Genomic DNA, 22,262 nt, shown 5'->3' with positions numbered 1-22,262 from the left:
AGCCACGAAGTGACTGGTTTCCCCTGGGGAGGAGCAGAGGACAAGGGAATAGCGAGAGATACAGACTAAGAGGGAAATTTGTGAAAATGGATAAAATGGGAAAATGGGAGGGAGGCATCCACAAGCAAGCTGTCTGGGATTTGGCTGTCGAGGTCTGAGCAGGCCATTTGTGTGGCATTTGGGATTGGACTTTCATGCATTCGCTTCTATTTGCTTCGTAAGCATTCTCCTCATTATGAGTAGACTACAAAAGTTCCCACAAATAAAGTGTCAGTCCCTTAAGGGCAAGGACTGTGTCTATTTAGTTGCTGTCTTTAATTTCACCAAATACCATGCTATCCCCAAAGCTGAGATTTAATAAATGCCTGTGACTACGTGATTGTGAGAGAAACAATACAGTGAATCTGTTGAGTGCGTGGGCTCTGGAGTCAAACCTGGGTTTCACATCCAACTCCCTTTTTTGTTAGCTGTGTCTCCTTGAGTAATTTGTCCAAGCTCTTGATGTTTCAGGCTCCTTGTCTGTAAAATAAGGACAATAGTATTGCCCAGCTCACACGGTTCCTATGAGGGTTGAGTAAGGTAAGATATAGGAACCACTGAATCACATGCTGGCACACAGTAAATGTTCAATAACTGTGGGTTGTTATTATTATTGTTATTATTATATTTCAATTACTATCACTATTATGAATGATGACAGGCTATGTCCTGGCTCTGGGTTTCCCTGAGAGCCTCCACGTATGTCTGGTTTCTGCTCTTAGTAGGACACTTGAAAAACACCCATCCTGGGCACCCACACTTCCCCTGGCAGATTTAGGAAGAGAGCAGCCTCAGTTACACAGTCTCCAGTTGAAAATTGTCTCCCGTCTGAATGGGTGATAGACTGGCAAGATACAACAGTTTTCAGCAAGGCATTTTACAATGTCCCTTATTTTACCAAGGTGGCCAACTATGGAAGCATTTGGGCCAGATGATAAGACAATCGAATGACTCAGAACTGGTTGAACCGCTATCTACATGAGCATGTCTCCAATTGTGCTCTCTAGAATATCTGTGTACCGATTATTATTAGGTGATACACAGCAGGGCGGGGGGGAGAATTTAACAGTCAGGTGTATTTGGAAAACCACGTCTAACAATTTCTTTTACCATATGTAAAAGACTATTTCTTTTTACTATATGCTCATAAGAATCATGAGTCTTCAAGAAAGGGTTACAGGGTGGCCGGATGGCTCAGTTGGTTGGATGGCTCAGTGGGTTAGAGCGTGAGCTCTCAGCAACAAGGTTGCCAGTTCAATCCCCGCATGGGCTGGTGGGCTGCGCCCCCTGCAACTAAAGATTGAAAACGGCCACTGGACTTGGAGCTGAGCTGCGCCCTCCACAACTAGATTGAGGGACAACTCCCTGGAGAAACACACTGTCCCCCAATATTCCCCAATAAAATTAAAAAAAAAAAAACTTAAAAAAGAAAGAAAGGGTTACAGTATGTAGCACAATCCAAATATATTTGACTACAGGGTCCCATTTTTGAGTACCACCCCATAGACTAGTGTCCTTCAGAATGTACCTTAAGAAACACTCCTCCATGTTCAAAGGGTGTGTGGCATCGACTCTGGCCGGGGTGTCTGAGGGGCATGAGCATGCTGTGGCTTATCCTTGACCCTGTCTGCTTCAACATCATTAATTTGCTGGCATCTGATCCGATCTGAAGGTGACCCAAAGCTGGACAGGAAGGCTGTAGGGTAGCTGGTATAATGAGGACTATGGTCTAATGAGATGCTTCGGAGGGATGAATACTAGGTCCTGCACACATGGTCCAAAAACCAATACAAAGTATTCAAGATGGTGGAAGACAGTGCACTATGCAATGTGTGCGAAAAAGACTTGGGCTCTGTTGACTATGAAGAGAGAGAACAGAAGCTGGGGCCTTGGTGAAAGTGTCTGGGTGCTGTTACATCTACCAACAAATTCCCTTTAAATGTTAAACTCTCTTCGTTTGTTTGAATCTGCAACATAAACATCCCAAATTGATAGTAATGTCAAGTATACTAAGGTTTCCAAAGAAGACATTGCACTTTTAGAAGGAACTGAAAGAAGTTGCTGGTCAAATCAAGGAGAGGTAGCTCACACCTCCTGGTCAGCTGACTCCTGGAGTTTAGCTTGTACCTGGTTTTGGGGGCCAACCTCAGAAGGACACAGACAAAACAGGAAAAATTGGGAGGGTCCACAGGGTACCTGAAACCACATTACAAGAAAAATTGTGGAAATGAAATTTTACAAGAGACAGACAAGAGATAAAGAAACTAAGGAGAGTATAGCCTTCCAAATAGATTCGTGAGGTACACAATAGTCCATGAAGAAGAATCCAGTGCTTCTCAATTTTCTAGAAGGAACAGAAGCCCTGGGAAAACTGTTGAAAGCTATGAAAACTCTCTCCAGAAAAATGTACCTGCCCACAAAATTCGGCATTTTCTGGGGATTGCTGCCTCCTCATCACTACTATGGAAGCCCGTCCATGGACGCCCCCCATCAAAGACCAAAACCAGGCTAAGAGCTTCATAAGGGTTATGCATTACCTGTTTCTACACCCACTGCTGCCAAAGTAATGAACGAGGATCAATGAATGGCTCTAACAAGGAGGCAAGCAACAGCGAGTAAAAGACACAGTCCCATCACGCAGGCCATTGGGAAACAAAGGGCTGCCTGACGAGTAGGGAACTTGTCACCATGGGAAGTATTCAAGCATATTGGATGAGCATGTTCAGGGAAGTTGCAGGAAAGGTTTCAACGTGCCTCTGGACTCCATGACCCCAGGCCTTTCCAGACTTTGCCGTGTAAAATGTGGTCTGAGGACCAGCAGCAGCAGCTGGGAGTTTGTTAGACATGCAGACTCGCAGGTGACTCATATGCAAGTCCGTGTTTAAGAAGCACTGCTCTAAGATATCTAAGGTTCTCTAAGGGGAGAGAAATAAAAATATTCTCATCCCCCAGCAGCATGAGTTACTTCTTTATCTTCTCAAAGGCTGTAGGTAGAGAACTAAGGGAGAAGAATGGAATCATTCCCACTTTGTCTCTAATCCAGGTCCAGAACTTACAGAAGGAAAAGGTAATTTGGAATATTTATTTCCCGATCATCTCCTTTACTGATAATTAAAGATTTGACTTATCGTGTATTCACGTGAGTACTGCTACATGCTTTTTTATCCCCAATCTTACTCCTCACCATCGCCCGTAGGGTAGGTACTATAGATTTTTCCTCCCATTTTACAGATGATGATTTGAGAAAGGCTAAGCGACTTGCTCAAGGCCATACAACTAGCAAACGTGGGAGCCACGTCTTGAAGCCAAAGTTCAAGTTCTTAACCACTAAGCCACACACCTGTCTCCTTTGGAGGAAATCTCTTGCCTTCCACTCTTTTCAGTAAGCACTGAAGGCAGTCCGAAGGCTGTGAGTTTCCCACAGAGCTCATCCCACTTATCCAGAGACGCAGCCAAGCTGCTGGCTGGGGAACTACACACCCAGGTGCACCAGGGTCTCAGGTCTCAGCCTTCCATTATATTCTGTTCATTACACAGGAAGACTTAGAGGTCACGCTTTCAAATCCTGGCCCCTTCCTCATTATCTGCTCCAGCATCAGAGTTCTCCCAGTCCTGTATTGACTTGCTTTATCTCCTGGCGGCTGTCCCATCTCCATTAGATCCCAGGCATTTGAGCAAAGTACATAGTTATCCAGTTCTGGCTGAACGGAATTGACTCGCCATTCCTTCTCTATAATTTTGGCCATAGTCTGAGAGGATTTGGAAGGTGTCATTGACTTGGAATTACAGTTCTTTGTTACAGAATGAATTTCCGGACTACACTGAAGAGGCCAGCATTCCCCCTCGCACTTACACAAGCAGCTTTGTTCCCTTTCGAAGTGTCCCTCTAATTGCACTGGACACATTCATTCTGGATTCCGCTGCTTTTCAAGGAGGAACCTTACCAAATAGAGCTCAGACTTCCCCTCGGACGTTAACATCTGCAGCCTTCATTCGGCAATTACTCCTGGGCTGCATATTCTCTCTTCTACTTATTGTTACTAACTTTTTTACTTCCTGTGGCTATTACACTTTTTGTATGCTTTTGTCTTATATGCCCTGACCAGATCCGTTAAAGCAGGAACCACATTTTAGTTAAATCTGTTTTACAGCAGGCTAGCACACGGCCTCACCTGTATTAGATTGGCAATGGCCACGTAATTGATTGATAACTAACCAATTGCATTTTACATATCACCCTGCACATCTGCTGCATCCAAAGTGAATTCACTCTTCCAGATACTGAACTTATTTAGAGGGAGGGACTCAGGGGGTACAAAACTCTCAGCATGTTGAGATCTTGAAGCAGATGGTGCTGTGTAAAAACCGAAGCATTACATACAGTCCCAGCCTTTTGAGAGGTAACAATAAAGTCGCTCCCATGAGGTAGGACTAAGCCCCTAATCCCCCCGGGTACAGCTGGAAACACAAAAGCTTCTTAAAGTTCAAGGACCCCAACCCACCTGGTTAGACAAAGACCAGGCCAAAACCTCGTTTCTCAGTTGCTCTCGTTATCACTTGCTCCAACTCTCATACCACTTAAAGGGAATTCTGGGAATTTTAAAATAAACTTCACTGAGAAATGGGCCAGAACTGTATCATTTTCTTAACAAAAAAAAGAGGAAAAAAATCCTGAGTAATACTGGCTGGAAAAAGAAGGACATTTCCTCCAGTAATAAAGGGAAAAAGAAAGGTGCATCAGTAAATAAACAATATGTAAACTTTTATCAGGCGCCGTTTCACTTTTTTGAAATGTCAGATTTTTCTCCTTGCTTCATGAATAGCTCGTTCTAGTCCATTTTTCATTCAACACACAGTTCTAGAAATCTGATTATGCACTCTGCACAGACCGAAACTGACATGGGCTGTTTGGGTGGGCCTTGTCACATTTCGCTCCATCAGTACCACGATTTCTTCTGCTCCAATTATCCACTTCACCATAGAATCTCTAACAAGGAGGGAGGAACCCCAAACCTTAAGGGGAGGAAGAATAACACAGTAATCAAAGGACAGATCCTGGGTCGAGGCGAAGTTCAACACTCCTCGTGAGTACTGGTCCTCTCCATGCCACAGTGACCACACACTGAAAATCGGGGTGAAAATACGTTCTACCTCAAAGGAAAAGTACTGACACTTTTATAAGTATTCATATCTGTAAGTATGATAGGACTTTAGGCCAGGGGTTGAAAATGCAAATGCCTGCAGCTACAAATAAGTATGGAAAATTGGTCAAGTGAGCTGGGCCTCAGAGTTAGGAAGGAGATGGACAACGGGGAAGTGGGGGGTTGGGGGGGAGGCAGAGACCACCAAGAGGGCTGGCCTGACTGAGCACCACCCAATTATCACCACAAAAGGATATAGTCGTGTCTCCAATTCTTCTGATCTGTCAATACGAGCCAGCTCTCTGGATTTGGTATGAAATTTCCCAGTTTTTAAACAAATGGCTCAAACAAATGGACATGCAATACAGTGTAACAGGAGCTTGGGCTCCAGAACCAGATCAGCTGCGTTTCTGGATCCCAGTTCTGCCATTTACCTACATGTGACCATGGACAACTTACTAAACCTCTTCATGTCTCATTTCTCTCACCTGAAAACCCATTACCATTACAGGTAATAGTAGTGCCTGTTTCATAGCACTAGCGTGAGGAATAAAAGATACATATAAATTTGTAGTTGAATATATAATTTGATAAATACATATTTATGTATGTATTTATATATCAAATTACTATAGATGTATAACTATATAATAGACATGAATATAAGCAATTAGAACAGTCCCTGGCGCACAGTAAACCCTGTAAGTTTTAGCTATTACCATTATAACTTTTGGAAACACCTGGAAGAACAAACAAAACAAAACTTCTCTTAAGAGGATCCTGTGTAAGCCAACACGATGAGACTTTAGCTCTGACACACTGACCCCTAAAGCATTCAGGGAGCCACACGCCCCAGCCTCCCAATATTGTGAAGGTTGGGGGAGAGGGCCCTCTGCTTCCACCTGCCAGCTGTCCCCAGAGACCCAGGGGCGCTATGCGATTAAACCTAAGGAGTATAGGGGGCACTGCCATATCAGTTACCCTCCTTATTTGTCTTCTCTCCCCCTGCAGCGAGAGTGGGCTGGGATGGCTCTGCCAGGCAGACAGAAAGCAGCACAGGATGCCTCCTCAGAAGCACTTGTAGTCACCGAGGTGTCCTGGGCACAAGGAGCACCCTGGAAAATTTGACCCTCCTTGGCCATTCATGAAGCTTTGATTCCCAGGGCTAGAGCTCTGGTCCTACCAACAGATTTTCCTGGCCAATCGCCCCACTGGGGTGCTACCCAGCACTTATGACAGGATCTGGATTGCTGGATCACTGCTGTTTTTTACTAGTCCACGCAATTCGCTCCTCCTTCCTTACACGCAAAATGTTTTCTCCAGTCCTTCCTACAATTTCTACTGAGCTAGCAGTGATGTATCTGCTAGCACTTAGCAACAGAAGGATTAATTTTTAAAAAGGAGATGCGGGGAGGATAATAACGTAACTGGAAAACGAAGTTGTGTCAACTCATACTAAAATTCATCCTTTTCCTCATTTGATTTCCTTTAATCTGGCCTCCTTTCTTTCAGGTACTGGGTTTTCCTTCACAATGGTAACAAGAGTAACAACAAAAGCTAACATTTAGTAAGCACCACATTCATTTCAGACCCTCCATTCACATCCACTCCTCACAACAACCCGAGAACACAGGTGCTCTCCAGGATCCTAAAGTTACAGATGAGGAAACCTAACTCACAGCTGTTAAGAATCCTGGCCAAGGTCACACAGCTAGTAGGTGGTAACGCCTGAGGTCAGAAACAGGTCTATGACTACAAAGCCCGTGTGCTTACCCCAGGAAAGGAATCAGACCATCCTAGTTTGGTCAGGCCGTAGCTGAGCTTTCCTAGAGGCTATGCGACATTAGGAGCAGGACAATGCTCCTAATTGTCTACACGAGGACAGAGTTGGATACAGCACCTACCCTTCCTGGTCTTGAGTTTTCTCTCCACTCCATCTCCCCCAAGAGGATATCTGAAGGTGAACATAAGATCATCAGGTAAAAGCAGCTAGCATTTTAGGAAGATGCTATATAAATCTAAAATGTTAAAATTAACCCAAGAATCCATTTTTGGAAGTGTCTGAAATTATCTCATAACAATAAGAAGTCTTATTGGTCAGCCATATATTTTTAATCTGTGTGGGCTTTTTAATGACTAAAGCAAAACATACTCATAACAAATTCAAATAATACCCAAGCATATAAAGTAAAAGAAAGAATGTTTCCTCATGTTCCAACTCCCTAAGTGAATATCTTTCCAGATTTTACTAAGAACATATTAACATAGTGTACATATAGACCTGTATGAATACATAGTTTTCTTCCTCAAAAACAGGATTATATTCTGCAGTTTTGAAACTTCTCTTTTTACTCGGTATTGTATTTATTTACATGTCTCCACATCAGTGTGTACAGAACTCAGTTTTTTTTAACCAACCCAAAAACTGCATTCTACGCATGAACTGAGATTTATTTAATCAGTTCCCTACTGAAGAATATTTGGGCTATTACTGCTTTGGTGCTGCAATAGGCATGTGCGTTATAAGAATCTGTAGTTGACAATGTGTCCCCGTGACCCATCAGATGATTACGATTACAACTTTTGGTACTATTGCAGAAATGGAGCATATCTTCAGTTGAATAAAAGATCCAACTCACATATGAAACCAGCCTCGCTGCTAAGTATTAATAGCTTTTCAATAGTATGAACACGAATTCATTCTTTCACTCATTCATTCACTTATTCAGTCAAGGACCTGTAGTCTACCAAGCTCTATGCTAAGCCCAAAGGATTCAAAAAACCAAACACCACGCCTCCCATATCCTGCCCTTGAGGAACTGGCAATTCCGTGGGCAGATGTATGCACAGTAATCTGTGCGTGCTGTTTAAGAGTTCTGCTAGGTTAAGGTGAGGGAGTATCTAACTCTAGAGCAAGAGGAGGTGCCCGAGAAGAAACAGATCGCAGTGCCTTCAACAGGAGTTTGACAGGATAATAAAGCTGAAATAAGGGCCAGGGCAGCCGAGGCATAATAACCACAGTTGCGAAGCTTTGTCCTTTAAAACACCCAGAGTTCAGGGCACTTAAAAGCGCTCAATGCAGAGAGCACCCAGAAGAGAAATGCCAGGAGAGAACGATGGAAAGCGAAATTAGAATGCATGTTGAAGGGCCCTGCATATGAAGTTCAGAAATCTGGACTTCAGGTTCTCAGAGGGGAAATACTAATTCAGGGGCATTCTGGACATACCACGATATATTTATCCACTCATCTGTAAATGGACATGTGTTGTTTCTGGGCTTTGACGATTACAAAGAAATCTGCTATAAATATTCATGTATGAGTCAGCTTGCTTTCTTTCTTTTCTCTTGGGTAAATACCCAGGAGTGGAATGGCTAGATCACATAAGAAGTGTATGCTTAATTTTTTAAGAAACTGCCAAACTGTTTTCCAAAGTGGCTGGACCACTTTACATGCTCACTAGCAGGGTATCTGAGCTCCAGTACCTATGTCTTTGCTAACACTTGGATGGTCAGTCTTTCCAATTTTTACCATTCTAATAAGCACCAGTGGTATCTCTCATTGTAGTTTTAATTTTCATTTCCCTAATAACTAGTGATTTTGAGCATCTTTTCATGTTTGCTATCCATATATCTTCTTTGATGAAGTGTCTTTTCATATTACTTTCTCATTTTTTGCATTGAGATATTTGTTTTCTTATTATTCAGTTTTAAGAATTCTTTATATATTCTAGATACAGTGCATAGGTGACTGTAAAAGTGCTAAAGAGAAATAGATACATGGGGGGAGGGGAAAGGGAAAGACAGAGACAGAGAGAGGAAACTAACCAGTGGACAGGAATAAGGCAAAAATGTCACTCCCCACTTCTGTTCAACATCGTACTAGAGTCCTGGCCAGGGCAACAAACCCAGAAAAAGATAAAATAAAAAGCATAAACATTGGAAAAGGAGAAGTAAAACTATCTTCATTTACAAGCAACATGATTGTATATGTAGAAAATCCAAAGGAATCTACACAAAAATTACTAATAAGTAATTTAGTCAAGTTGCAGGCTAGAAAGTCAAGAGTTAATACACAGCGATCGATTGTATTTCTATATGCCAGCAATAAGCAATTGAGATATTAAGTACAAAATAATACCATTTACAATAGCATGTTTAAAAACTTAAAATATTTACAGATAAATTTAACAGAAGCTGTGCATGGCCTGCACACTGAAAACTACAAACCACTGCTAGGAGAAATAAACGGAGAACTAACTAAAGGGAGAGGTGTGTCATGTTCACAGATTTGAAGATTCATTATTTTTAAGTTGAATCTATAAATGACTCATCTGTGTGAAGTTATTAATTCGAGTACATATACCAGCATCTCCTCTGTACCAGACACTGACCTAGCAGTGAGTAAGATTAAAATGTAAGCCCTGCAGGAGCAGGGATGTTTATCAGGAAAGAAAAGGCTCGATAAGCAAAATCTGTCTGTGGTTTGATGATAAGTACCAGAAAGGAAAACAATGCAGGGAAGGGGGTAAGGAACGACCCAGGAAAAAAGAATGAAAATTCAGGTGGCGGGGAGACACTTAAACAAAGACTTGCTAAAGGTTTCTACAGTAAGTCTTCACTTATCATGTATAGATTCTGCCACCATAGGCTAATCGATATAAACAAGATAGGTACCTCATCCACATTATGACTAAACAATGGTATGCAAGGACCTGAGGGCGGGGCGGGGGGGGGTGGAATATTCTAGGCAGAGGGAATAACAAACATTCTTTGACCTGGGAACAAACCTAGAATGTTCTAGGAACAAGGAGGGCATACAGGGGGCCAGAGTGAGCAAGGGGAGGATAATAATAGATGACGTCAGAGAGGCAGCAGATGGCGAGTTCTGGCTGGGCCTTGTGGACCACTGTTAAGACTTTGGCTTCTCTTCTGTGTGACATGTATAGCTATTAAAGGATTCGGAACAAAGAGTGCCATGACATGACCTAATTACACTTTAGAAGGATCATTACGGCTGCCATGTTGAAAATGGCTGGGTCAGCAGCAAAAGCGCAGTTAGGAATTGATCACACTAGTTTAGGCAAGAGACAATGGTGGCTTGGACCTCCGTAGCAATGAAGGTCTGAGAAGTAAAAAGATTCCAGATGGACGCTGAAGGTAGAGTTGACAGGATTTGCTGATGCAGCGAATGTGAGTAGACTTGAGAAGAGGGTTCCAGGATGCCTCCAAGGTCAGTGGTTTGACTACAATGTGGAATAATTACTTCCTGGGGCAGGGGAAGACTGGGAAGAACAAATTTGTGGGGGAGAAGTAGACACATTGGATTTGGGCCTTGTTCATTTTAAGATGCCTGCTGGATATTCCAGTGGGGATGTTGAGTAAGTCGTTGGATATATGAGTCTGACACTTAGGTCAGCGCTGGAGACGCTAAATTGAGAGATGGTGTTTAAAGCTACAGTTGGAGGTCACCAAGGGAGTGGGGGTAGAAGAAGAGATCCAAGGACAAACCCTGGGACACTTCAACACATAAGGCGGGAAAGAAGAAAAGGAACGAAAAGGAGGTGTGACAAGGAGTTGTTAGGGAGGCAGAAAGAACACCAGGAGGGTGTAGTGTCCTGGGAGCCAAGTGACAAAACCATTTCAAGGAGAAAGGAATGATCAATTTTGCAAGTGCTGCTGGCAGGTCAAATAAGACGTGGTTGTTGGATTCGACTCAAGAGGTGGGAAAGGTGGGCAGCAGCCAGGCTATCTGGGGAGCTGTTGGGACAGAAGGGGTGCAGGGATCTCACTGCTCCCGGGCAGCTTTCACCCCTGCCTCCCCACGTTCTCTCACCACCTTGCCTTTGCACCTGCTGTTCCCTCTGCCCCTCTTTACTGAGGTGAGGTCTACTTGGCATCTTGCCCTCAGTTCCTCAGTGAAGCCTTCCCAGAACCCAGAACCCAGAACCCAGAACCAGGCCAGAACCCCTCACTGTAAACTCTCACGGTGCCAGGTACCTGGCTCCTTCTCAGCACAGGTCCCGGAGGAGTTGTCCTTGGGTGTGTGTGACGGACGGTGGGAACAGTGTCTTGCTCTACGTGCCTGTCCAGGGGCAGGGATTGTGTCCTTTCACTCAGGGACTCCTGCCTGCACCCAGCGCAGGGCCTGGCATGGCACAGCACAGGCACTCGACAAACAGTACAAGGCCAGGGACGGCAGAGACTTACAGGCACTAAGTAGTGAGATCAGGTCCAACCATAAACACGGTGAGGTGAGACACACGTCCCATTCAGAAGGAGGAACGGAACCTGGAGTCCACGGGAAGACAGCAGAAGTCAACGTAAGGGAAGGAAAAGAAGTCTTTCCTCCAAGATACAGAGCTGGATGAGTCAGGCATCGGAGACCCTTCTAAGAGCTGATTACAGGGCTGGAGGAGACGCCGGAGGACTCTGAAATCTGATCGGCCCAGTGTAGGCTCTTGTTTTAGGCAGAGAAGACAGCATAGACGGACTTTGCTATCAGCAGCTGGAAAGCCCACTTGACCATCGCTGCAGTAAAACAAATGTTAGGCTATCCCAAGCATATCAAGGAAAGAGAGGTTTTGTTTGGGGGGCGGAAATCCATTATCTACCTCTGCAAATTAAAAACCAAGGGAGAGGTGGCAGATAAAATGTTCACCCTTAAAGGAAGAATAATAAGCTTATCCAATGCATATCATGTGCTGTCCGTTATCTCATTTAACCCTCAACTCCCTGACCACCTCATGTCAGATCATTCTATTCCCTTCAAAGCATTTTATCACCATCAGGAGTTATCTTGTTTGTATGTTTCTTTGCTGCTTATCATCTGTCTTCCCCATGCAATTGAAGCTCCTTGGGGCAGGAAGCTTGTCGGACCTTACGCTACACCCTTCTGCTAGCACAGGACCAAGCACACAGTATGCAGCAAATAGTTATCAAGACAATGAAAAAGCTTCACAGAAGTCCTACCACCTACCTATGTGTTCTACAGAGGATCCTGGCTCATCTTTAATTTTTCTTAGTGTTTAAAGCATGTATATGTTTGTACTGAGGTAACACTAGACAATCTCACAGCTTTTCTACTAGTAGAAAGCCTGATCTCTGCCCCAGTTCCTTGCTCCAAAAGCAAAATCTGTCCCTGCCCTGTTTAAAATCCAAGTACCCACCTCATTATTTGAACAAGTCCATGCTCTCTCGCCTCCCTTCCTCTCCCTGTGCTCTCCTTTCTGCAGATATGACTTCTTCTTGGGGATGCCCAGCAAACGCCCTCCGCTGCCCTTCTTTGTCAAGTCTTCTGTGACCCCTGTATTAGTTTCCTAGGGCTTCAGGGGGTGGTGGTGGTGCTTAAAACAACAGGAATGTATTATCTCACAGTTCTGGAGGTTAGAAGTTCCAGTCAAGGTGTCACCAGAGCCATGCTCTCCCTGAAGGATCCCGGGAAGAATCCATTCCATACCTTTCTCTTAGCTTCTGGTGTTCCAGCTACTGGACTCATGTAGCTGCAAGCCACGAAGTGACAGGGATTGTTGTCACTTGGTGGCTTGCAGCTACATGAATCCCGTCTCTGCCCCTCCCTTCATGTGTTCTTTCTGTGCCTCTGCCTCTCTTCTTCTTATAAGGACACCAGTCACCTTGGATCAGGGGCCCACCCCACTCCAACATGATCTCAACGAACTACACCTACAATGACACTATTTCCAAATCTGGTCATATTCTGAGGTACTGGGGGTTAGGACTTATCTTTGGGGGGAACACAACCTAACACATAACAACTCCCCACACAAAGGGTTGGTCTCTCCTCTAGCTGCCCATAGCCTGTACCTCACTTAGTGCATTTATTACACTGCATTGTAATGACTTTTTATTGAATTCTCTCCTACTCCAACAGGGGTGACCGAGAGATTTCATCACATGTGCCAAATCCAACATACAGTGAATGAAAAAAATTATTGGATGGAGTGATGTCTGTCACAAGTTGAGGAATAAGGAGAGAAGAACATGTGGCTAGCTCAGTGCTTCCCAAACTCTAAGGGACATGTGAAGCCCTGGGGGACCTTGGGACAATATACGCATGTGACAATGCAAACTCTGATTCAGTAAATTGGGAGGAGACCTGGGGCTCTGCCTTCCCAGCAGGTTCCCGGGAGCTGCTGATGCTGCTGCCCATGGACCATCCCTGCGGGCAGACTGAGTCTTGCTCAAGTTTGCCTTGTACATTGTATGGTACAGGTTGGAAGAATGAAAAAACATTAAAATGCTGGAATTAAAAACCAGGTCAAAGGAACTGCTGATATTTGCCTCACCTCATCGCCCTTTGGAAAGACCTTCTCTGGCAGGCACCTGACTGCCTGTCACCTGTTGTACCGGAATGTTCTCTATAGCCCACCCCTATGTTTAGGGAGGGCAGCTGTGCACCCCTGCATACCAAAGGTCTCCAATATGGACTGAGCTTTGTGGAGCTAAGGAAGTACAGGTACCAGGGCAACGCAAGTTAATCCTCATTCCTTTCCCTCCTCTCAGGCCAGGGGGCTTCCGATGAGAAAATGCACTCTTTCCACGGGCCTCACGGGATGGCAGGGGAAGGGACCCGGCATGTAATGAGATTAGGGTGGGGATGCCATTTAGCAAACGCTGCTTACCTGGCAGACCAGCTCTGTGAATGAATCATCCTCTAGCCCAAACTCTACGAGTTGCCGCTCCTGGTCTGGGATCACTTCTCCACCAAAAAGGGACCAGAAGCTTCAACAAGCAAGGGCTTGGTCCGAACAGCTCAGGAGGTCCATGCCATCCTCCCAATGCTCTCTCACACCTACACAGGTGTGCACACTGACACACACACAACTGTCAGATCAACTGCGAGTGGAAGTCACATCTGGGATTTCTGAAGTGGGGTGGGTAGGGGCTGGAACAATCCTGTTCTGTACGCTCACGGCTCCACACACAAAATCCAGTAAAAGTTTGGGCAGAGCTACTTCAGAGAGCAACCAGATGAGGCCCTCGTGTCTTAAAGAAACAGGAGTGTTAAATTCCACACATCAGCTTTGCTCGAGCTGATAAGCTGTAGCTGGGAAAGCAAGGGGGTGGACTTTGTCTGCTTTTTGGGTTACACAAGTAGATTGGGCTGGCCACTAAAGCTCTGAATGAAGGTGGAAAAGAAGGTGGTAAGAGAAGGACTGACTTGGGTGAGGGTAAAATATCTTTTCCTGTGGACAGGATTATAGAGAAATTGAATTGCTTGGATCTTCCCTACACTCGTGGCTTTTTCTTTCTCTTTGCTGGAGTCCCGGCCGCTGGCTGAGAGGTATGGGGCAGGCAGATGGGAGAAGTGATGGGAGGGTGGAGAAGTCCAGGGGGTTCTGCTCAGCCTACCGCTGCCCAGGCTCCCCACACACCTCCAGGAGGGAGCTGAGCAAATGGAGAGCCAGACAGCTAGAAGTCAGCAAACATGGAAACGAGCAACTGGAGAGAGTCGCAAAAGGTAACCAAGAAAATGAGAGTGTTTATGGGAGAATCAGTCTATAGCTCTGGGGCACAGCAGATGGGACCCTAGGCTGGCCTGACTGCTCTCCATTAAATCAGGACTTGGGCTAACTGCCCAAGTCAAGGTCCTCTCTAGCTCTAGCGTTTTCCAGTCTAGGAGAAGGGACTCTGGAGAGCAGGGAACCTATGTGTCTGTGTGTGTGTGTATGCACATGTGCACATAGATGCATGTAAACACATGACTACTTCTATTCAAAGCCTGACCCTAAGCTGCAACAAACCGGAAGAGATGCTGGGGAGTGCAGGGCTCAGAGAGTGAATCTTAGAATCAGAGGGGTTAAGTAACAACTCTGAAGCCCTCTATAGGTGTGTGACCTCATGCCAGAGACTTGACCTCTCTGACTTCCATCCCTTACCCATTGAATGGAGCTAGTAACAGTGTTCACCTCTCTGAGGCAGGAGTAGCCCGAGCTGTCTCCACTTAGAAACTCCTGTATATTTAACAACTGAGAACTACCAAACCAGATGAGTAAATGTGATGTATTTTAAGCATTTATTTTTTAAAAGTATTAACACTAATAACAATCATAGTACCTGAGTTCATAGGAAATGCTAATATCAGTTTCCTGATTTTGACAATATACTACCGTTATATAAAATATTGTCACTGGGGGAAGCGGGGTGAAGGGTATACAGGATTCCTCTGTAGTATTTTCACAACTTCCTCAGAATCAAACTATGTCAAAATAACAAGTTGTTTTAAAAATTAAGAAAAATAATATTATTGCATATATAGCCTTATTTGACAATAAGGTCAAACATCTAAATCTGAGGTTTTATATAAATGAGATACCCTGAAAAATCAACCCTGCTCCTCCCTAACTTGTTCCTCTGCAAGAAGCCCTAGTTGTTATGAGGGTTAAATTAGATAATATGCATAGAGCAGTTAGCACAGCACCAGGCAAAGAGCCTCAATGTTTGCTATTGTTTAATATAGTAATTATTATTATTACCCAAAATGGCCACTTAGGAAAAAAACATTCCATGTTTGGGACATATGTAACACAACGTACTCATTTTCAATGATGCTCTAGATGTAAGGTTATCAACACTGACAGGGTTCATAATGTATTAAGTGGGGAAAAAAGCAGGTCACAAATCAGTGTGGATAGTTTTATCCTAGTCTTTTACAAGTAGGTATAGTGAAAAGCTAAGAGCATCTAGTTCTGGAATCAAACTGCCTGGATTCAAATGCTGGCTCGGGTACTTATTACGTGATCTTAAGCAAAGCACTTGGGCCTCATTCTGGGCCTCTGCTTTCTCATCTGTATAATGGGCTTAATAATAAAACCTATCACCAGATTGTTGGGATTAAATGAGTCCATACATCTACAGTGCCGGCAAATGGTATTCTTCAAATGTTAGCTATTGATTATTAGATTTTATTCTACATTAATATATGTTCATGAGCAAAGAGTCTGGAAGAGCAAACACCAAAATAGCAGCAGCGATTATCTTGAATCATAGGATTACAGAGGACTTTCATCTTCCAGTTTTTTAAAATATTTTCTAATTTTTCCACAATAAATACAGATAAAAAACAAAACTAAAATTCTTAGAATAAAAATATTTTTTAAAAAATTTAATACATAAATTGTTTCCATGTAATACCTAAGAAAAAAACACAGAGAGGGAGTCTGTAACAAAAACATAAAACAGCAGATCATACCCTCACCAAACAGAAGTTTCTAAGTTTTGCTAGTGTCTCAGAGTAGCTAGTTGAACATATCCCCCAGTCCATGGCTCTCAAAAAACATTGCATGACACGCCCATGCAAGTTACCAACATAATGGAGATACATTTTTAACCACACACGTAATCCATGTCCAAATATACCTCATACACATATGTACATATTACCAAAGAGAAGAGATTATAAATGCAGGTTAAATCTAGTCATGGAAAGAGCTTTGGCAAGTGGCAACCAAAGGCACAAAGAATGTTCTGTGGATTTCCCGTGCTATGGTTCCCATGCAGCTCCCAACCAGCACAATTTAAGGCAGCGGGGACCAGCGCTTTCCTTTCTGGAGTGGCTCCCTTCCCATGCCGTCACTGGCACTGGTCAGAAGGGGACCTTATGTGGGAAGGGCTGTGACAAGCCAAACGAGCGTGCAGAGGCCTGCAACCCTGTTCCCGCCTTCCCTGAGGGCGGTCTCGTTGCCCTGGACCCAGGCACTCCCGCGGCAGAGCCCAGGCCAGACGCCGCTGGAGAGCTGCCCTGGGCCACTCGGCTTCACTACATGAAAATAAAACACCAGCCTGTTCAGGGTCTGCCCGGCACATGACTAGGGAGGAAGCTATAAAAGCTGCCAACATGGGTTACCTCAAGCATTTTCCTTCTCCAGTACACCAGAAGGGAGGCACTGCTTGGACTCTGCTCCCCCACCTTCCATCTTTGCCGAAAAGGCTTTCTGTGTCCTGGCTGTGTTTATTGACATCCCGGCCTCTTGGCCGTTCCAGCTGCGCGAGAGCAATTCTCCCTCCTCGCCACTCAAAGTGGCCCCTGTTCCGTCCCGCTGCCCATAACATGCGCTTCCAGACCACACGGCCCACTGGCTTCTCAAAGTCTGGCTCGGAAACCAAATAAAAAGCTTTTTCACTTACACTCCAGTTTATGTGAAGCAGCTCAAAAGCCTTATTTTCATGTCGTACACGACTCCCACCTGAATAAATTCGTTTTAAGTGCCACTTTTCCATTTGTGGATTATGAAGCAGTAAGGAGATCTGAGGGACGGCCCTGCAGGCCCGGTGGGATGCTACGGTCAGGCAGGGTTGCAAAGTGACCCCTTAGGGACCAAGGTGACCGAGTGATGCCAGGACCTTGGCGGAACACACCCTGGGAAGTACAGCCCGGGGCGGTACAGCCCTGGGAAGAGCAGTCACAGCAAACGTGGCCTAAGTCACTGAATGCCACTAACCTCCTGGCCTGGTCATGGGTGAAAGCATGGCCTTTACAGGTCTGGCTTCAAATCCCAGCTCAGCAGGTTCCTGCGTGTGGACCCTTGGGGTACGGCAGGTAGCGTTAGAGCTTATTTCCTCATATGTAAAATGGAGACAACGCCTTAGGGAGGGGGCTCTTGTATGACTGAGTGAGAAGATGAAATGCACTCTGAAAGCCCTGACAGCGCCCATGAGCTCTAACATTCGTTTCAAAGGTGTGACACACGTGCTCCATGCTAGGTGCTGGGTGTCAGAGAAGGAGACGTGACCCCTTGTCTACAGAGCTCCCAGGGTGGAGGTAAAACAGGCAGAGTCCTGAGCCCATGTGGGCATTGCTACAGTGGCTGTGTGCGCACAGGGTACAGACTGGGAAAGGAGCAGCTGATCGCACCTGGGCACATCTGGAAATAATCACCGTGTAAAATGATGGTAAGTCCCAATGCCATATGGTAGATCCCAGTTGACTTCCTTGGCCGCCTATCCCCCACTCCTCTGGGCCTTCTTGCTGTACCAGATTCAGTCCCACCCTCAGGCCCTCTGCCTAGAATGCCCCCAACTTTCTCATGATTGGCGCCCTCACTCCACTAGGGTCTCGGCTCATATGTCACCTTCCCGGTCCCCCCAAAAGACCTCTCTGTCCCTTTCAGTTGCTTTATTGTTCTTTACTCCCCAATACTGCATTCAGATCTATTTGCTCACGTTTATTGTGGGTCCTCCCCACTAGAATGTGACCTCCGTGAGGGTGGAGACTTTGTTTTGCACATTACTTGGACAGTTGAACCTAAAACAGTGCCGAAGCAACAAATTAATGAGCCACCTAGAAGGCGGTCATTCCTCGCAGGTGAAATGTGAGGCTAAGAGCATTAATCCATCAGCATTTAATGCTCACTACATCCTTCCCAGGCTGGTGCCAAGATTACTTCAGCCAATGGTTTACAGGGTGGCAGGCAAACGTCTCTGGAGGGCGGGGTCTAAGAAAACAGGGCCTACTCTAGAGCAACCTGATGTGCAAGGTTTAATTGGACACAGGAGGACACAGGGGGAGGAGGGAGGGCTCTCCTTCCTCCCCCACCAGTAACTCTGGGCACTGCCCACGTAGGCTAGGCTAGGTGACCTCAGGAGGCCACACTGGGTCTGGCTGAGCCCCTATCCTGGTCTGTCCCTCTGCACCATCCCTAGAAAGAATGGGTTTGGACCACACTAGGGATGGCGAACAAAGCCCCGTTCTCCCTCTCATCACTCTCCCCGTCAGTGGCTGTATTTCTGATAAACAGCTCCCAGGAGCATACCTCAGGACAAATAAATAAAGCCAACGGTCTCTCCTACGTCTGAGTCCTGCCCTTCAGAGTGTGCCCTCCCTAAGGATAACAAGGAAATCAACTAGACGAGGAAGGGCTTAGCAAGTCCTATGTAACCACAGCAGCCACCACTGAGTGTTCATCACACGCCAGGGCCTGTGCCAAGGCTTTATGAACCTTCTCTCATGTCATCCTCACCCTCTCCCTTCAGAGTGGTTATGACTACATCATTTTGCAGAGGGGGATCCAAGGATCGGAGAGGTTACATCACTTCCCATGCTCACACAGCCAAGAAGGGACAGAGCCAGGATTTGAATCCCTGGTGGTCTGATTTCAAAGGTCCACTATGTCCCAGTGCCTCCGCCCTGCCTACTATATGTTCTCCCCTAGCTTGGCTCTGCTTCCTTAGTCACCAAAGGTGCATGGCAGAGCAAAACGCATGGGCTCTGGGCCAGGCAGACCTGGGCTCAAATTCCTGCCCTGCTACTTCTTGTGTATTTGAGTAGGTAGGTGGTTACCTTCTCAGAGCTTCGTTTCATCAGTACGTAGAGGCAAGGATGCTTCCCTCAGAGATATGAGGAATAGCTGAGACACGTGTCCACCAGGTACACAGCAAACCCTGCACAGCCAGGAAGAAGTGTCTTGGGACAAGTCTCAACTGGCTGTAGCTGTCCCCCAGTGAGGTCCTGCCCGGTGACCACCAAGGGCAGGGGCACAGACTCCCTTTCTCCCTCACAGGAGAGCTGTCCCCGGAAGGCAGAACGCAGGCGCTCGGCCAGCACCTAATAAGTGCCAAACCCATTTTAAGTACATGAGCTTACATCTCAACTTGCGTGTTAGTATTATCTGTAGACACATTTCGTGATTTGTTAAAGCCTCAGTTTACTCTTTTCTTTTTAAATTAAAGTTCATTGGGGTGACAATGGTTAATAAAGTTACATAGGTTTCAAGTGTACAATTCTGTAATACATCATCTATAAATCATGTTGTGTGTTTACCACCCAGAGTCAGTTCTCCTTCCATCACCATATTTGATCCCTTTTACCCTCTTCTTGGTACCACCCCCTTCCCTCAGTTTACTCTTGATAAAACAGCAATGACAATGTACCTGCCTCTGTAGGTTTTTTGTGAGGATTAAATGAGGTAAAGCATGTCGACTGCTTATAGCAGTGCCTGGCCCATGAGAAATAATAAATGTTAGTCTAATGATTCTACCATATTACATAGCCCAAGAAACAGACAGTAGGAAAGCTCAACATCTCACAGCTGGTTCACGGATTTGAACCCAACCCTCCTGACACAAGGCCACTTTCCGTGTTGACATTGCAACATACCCACCCAATGACCAGTGCTGGACACCATAGAAAGAAATGTCATGTTTCGGGGCGGCCGGATGGCTCAGTTCGTTAGAGTGCAAGCTCTTAACACAATAAAGTTGCCGGTTCAATTCCCCCATGGGACAGTGGGCCGTGCCCCCTGCAACTAAAGGATTGAAAACAGTAGCTGGACTTGGAGCTGAGCTGCGCCCTCCACAACTAGACTGAAGGACAACGACTTGGAGCTGATGGGCCCTGCAGAAACACACTGTTCCCCAATATTCCCCAATAAAATGTATAAAAAAAACAAACAAAAAGAAAGCAAGAAATGTCGTGTTTCAGTAGAAAACTACAGCACACTCTCGTGGACTATTAAATTCTGGTCCTGATCATCGTCATTGAGCTATTTTTCACCGCTTGGTAAATTATATTTTACCTTTTACTTTGTTACCTACCTGTAAATTAGACTAGATCCTGCCATCTTGAACACAGAATTTCTGAGTCCTTACCGAATTCTTAATTCTTTCAGTTTCCAATTTTCTCCTGCTCTCCTGATGCGGCTTCACTGGGAATTATAACCTGACTGCCCAGTTCCTTATCAGAACTTCAGGATGGGTGTAGCTGACCTTCCCCACCAAGCTCTAGAGTCCCTGAAAGCTAAAGCTGGACAACTTGATACAAAGTTCAAAGGCCTCATCCACAGCAGATCAAGAATTCCCCTCACTTAAAGGCCTGTGAGTTCACACCATCCAGCAAACATCCTCTCCCACCAAGTCCAACAGATGGGTCAGCTGAGCCTTAATGAACAAAAGACAACTGAACGAGAAATGAACTAACGTGGTTCAGAGGAAAGAAGAAAGTCTCTTCTGCCTTTGAACAAGAGGAGGCAACTGACAGAGACTATCTCCTTGACCAAACTTCAGACTTCCCTGAGCCCTGGGACTTCTTGATTAGGCCTAGACCTTGGCCTTCCTCTAGGTCTACAGAGCCAAGTCTTAGCAAGAATCCCGTCAGGTCAGTTTAGCAAGACTCCCTCTACCTTGACGTCTTCTCTTACTAATTTTCCATTCACTGAGCCCCTCACCTTGTTCCTTGGCAATAAACCCCCACTAGTCTTTGTTGTATTCAGAGTTGAGCCCCATCTCTCTCCCCTATTACAGTACCCATATTGCAATAGACCTGAATAAAACCTTTCTTATCATCTTAACCAGTGTCAGAATAACTTTTTCTTTAACAATACTAAGGCTTGCTTCAGGTAGGAGGGCCTCCCATTCCCGAAAATTTTCCATTCACAGCGCAGTCAAACACCATCCCCAGATCTCCTCCAAGAACCACCTCTTTCTCCTGCTTAGGACAGGCAAACCTATGACAATGACTGCATTGGTTTCCCCTGCCACCACCCAGTGAATCTTTGCCTCTCACAGGCGGGCTGCCAGCCCCCCTACCTGCCCCGCTGGCTGCCAGCCCCCAGCTTCACGACAGTCCATTGACGCCAAGAACACGGCTATGAAAATTCAGAAACGCGTTTCCCATCTGGAAACGCCTCAGAGCTAAATATTATGTAGGATGCGATGGTGTTCATCCAGCAGCAAACAAGCGAGGCTAAGAGAAACACTGAGACACGAGGAGACTGCTAGCAAGAAGGCCAGTGCGTCAGCAAAGACTAAATTTAGCAACCAAAGCCTCTAACTTCATTCTTTCAGGAAAAGGAGCCTTAGGAGAAAAAACGTTATGAACATATTTAAATGAAAGAACCTTTGAGAGAGGGAAAGAATCCACCTCCTAACTGACCTGCTGCTACTTTGAATGTGGAAAAGGTACTCTCTTGGGGAGACTGGCCCCAAGGTCAGCAGCAGGGCTCCACCCACCTTGCCCCATACCCAAGGAACCAAATCCCCTGATGGAAAGCCCCTTTGGCCCCAGTGACTGCATGGTACAAAGGAAGATGCAGATGGGGAAATTCAAATGGTAATTGCAGGGGGGCAAG

The sequence above is a fragment of the Rhinolophus hipposideros genome (assembly GCF_964194185.1).
Source record: "Rhinolophus hipposideros genome assembly, chromosome: 23".
Classification (NCBI taxonomy): domain Eukaryota; kingdom Metazoa; phylum Chordata; class Mammalia; order Chiroptera; family Rhinolophidae; genus Rhinolophus; species Rhinolophus hipposideros.
Note: the sequence above shows the minus strand (reverse complement) of the source record.